Source organism: Diceros bicornis, chromosome 31 (genome assembly GCF_020826845.1).
Source record: "Diceros bicornis minor isolate mBicDic1 chromosome 31, mDicBic1.mat.cur, whole genome shotgun sequence".
Lineage (NCBI taxonomy): Eukaryota > Metazoa > Chordata > Mammalia > Perissodactyla > Rhinocerotidae > Diceros > Diceros bicornis.
The window spans coordinates 34,003,317-34,005,709 of NC_080770.1; the positions used below are offsets into that span (position 1 = coordinate 34,003,317).

A 2,393-nucleotide genomic window follows, 5' to 3' on the forward strand; every position below is an offset into this window, starting at 1 on the left:
GATTCGTGTCCCAGGCAGGATGGAGCAGGATGGTGCAAGATTTCATCACATTACACAGAATGGTGCCCAATTTAAAATTATGAATTGTATATTTCTGGAATTTTCCATTTAATATTTTCAGATGGCGGGTAACTGAAATAGCAGGAAATGAAACTGTGGATAAAGGAGGACTACTATACAAAAGAACTCAATACACAGATAGGAGATAGTTTAACTCTTGATTAAGCACAAAATGTGTGATTTAATTTTTTTCTTGTATTTTTTAAGAAGATATTTCACTTGTAAATCCAAGTTTGGTTGACACTTTTTAGTCTTTTTGCTCAATGTCTTGAACACTTCCCTTTTCTCCTTTTTGTAGAGACTTTGAGCTTCTTCTCTCTCTTGTTTTCTCCTCTCAAATTCTTGTTTCTCAGCAGAACACTTAGCTTGTACCTGTTTATGTTCTTCTTGCGCTTTTTTTTTTTTTTTTTGTGAGGAAGATCAGCCCTGAGCTAACATCCATGCTAATCCTCCTCTTTTTGCTGAGGAAGACCGGCTCAGAGCTAACATCTATTGCCAATCCTCCTCCTTTTTTTTCCCCAAAGCCCCAGTAGACAGTTGTATGTCATGGTTGTACATCCTTCTAGTTGCTGTATGTGGGACATGGCCTCAGCATGGCCAGAGAAGCCGTGCTTCGGTGCGCACCCGGGATCTGAACCCGGGCCGCCAGTAGCGGAGCGTGCGCACCCAACCACTAAGCTACGGGGCCGGCCCTCTTCTTGTGCTTTTTGACTTGATATTTTCTTTTCATTTTCTTTGGAATAGTAATGGAGTTTACTCTTTGTTTCATTGTTCTCCTGGCTGAGGCTGGTCAATGCTATGCTGTTCTCCATACAAAGCCTGGTCTGTGCTATATTGGTCTTCCAGCAAAGGCCAATCAACTTACTCTTCTAACAAAGGCTGGTCAACTTTTCTAAGTTGCTTCCTGAGTCTTTTCTCTTTAGCTAATTGGAGATGTTTCAGATGATCAGGTATTTCTCTGTGAACTGAGATTCCTATGAGGTTTGAACCTTCTTTTCCCTCTATAGCAATTTCTTGTAATTTTGCTGAATCTTTAATTTTCTTCAAAATGCAAAGCCTTGTCCCTTGCAAACACTTCCCACAAAGGCATACAGATGGTTAGGTTACCAAGTCCTTTGTTTCACATTCTTATTCTTGAATCCAACTGGAGAAACCCTTCGCCACACATCCCAAAGCTCCCTGTCCGCCCCCTTCCTGCCAGCCTCACTGGCACCATGGCACACCAACTGTGTCCTGTGTCCTGCTTTTTTCACTTAACATTGTAGGATAAAATTTTCCCCAAGTCATTAAACACTCTTCCAAAATGTGATTTTTCCCCCCATGGCTGTACAATTTGCAATCAAGTGACTGTATGTTTATTTACACATTCTCTTACTGGGAACACTTAAATTTTTTTCTAGTATGAACAACAGTATAGTGAACATCCTTCCTCTGTATTTGTCTTTATTTCCATAGGATCTAGAAGTAATTTTTGGTTCAAATCACATGAACATTTGAAGTCCCTTGTGACATATTGTCAATTGTTTTTGTAAACTTGAGCCAATTTACACTCTCACCAGCACCAAGAGTGTGGACTGGAAATAAAATTTTAGAGATAGGTAAGTAGTTGGACTCTAGATGCCCATAAATTGAATATTTTATTGGATTCTTCAGAATGGACAATGCCACTCATGTTATATTCAGCCATCACCACCACCCATGGGATTTGTTCCACCTGTTGAGTGTCCACCATGCCCTAGGCTCTCTGCATGCCAGGCTCTGGAAGCAGAGCAGGGAAGGAGATGGGTGCAGGCAAAAAACCAGGCAACATCACCATGTGAAAAGTGCTCCGGCTCTGAGAGGAGAAGTACAGCTGCTGTGGTAGTACCTAAAAAGGTCACCTAACCGGAACTTGAGAGGTCATGGAGACTTCATCAAGAAATAATGGACAAGTGAATCTTGAAGGATGAATAGGTGTTAGGTACAGTGCCAGGAATAAGCATTATGTGATCCATCCCATTAGCACAGAAAGCTGAAATATATATATACATATATATTTTTTGCTGGGAAAGATTTGCCCTGAGCTAACATCTGTTGCCAATCTTCCTCTCTCTTTTTTTTTTCTCCCCAAAGCCCCATTACGTAGTTGTATATTCTGGTTGTTGGTCCTTCTAATTCTTCTATGTGAGCCACCACCACAGCGTGACTACTGACCGAGGAGTGGTGTGGTTCCATGCCCGGGAACTGAACCTGGGTCACCGAAGCAGAGCACACCAAACTTTAACCACTAGGCCATCAGGGCTGTCTCTCTTCTGTTTTTTCTTAAAAGTCTGACTTCATTAATCATGGTATTA

The 2,393-nt window shown here is 41.4% G+C and overlaps 1 pseudogene; it reads right to left on the reverse strand.

Annotated features, from left to right (window-relative positions):
• Nucleotides 1-210: 210 nt before the first annotated feature.
• Nucleotides 211-1,276, reverse strand: LOC131395468 (thyroid transcription factor 1-associated protein 26-like; annotated as a pseudogene).
• Nucleotides 1,277-2,393: the final 1,117 nt, after the last annotated feature.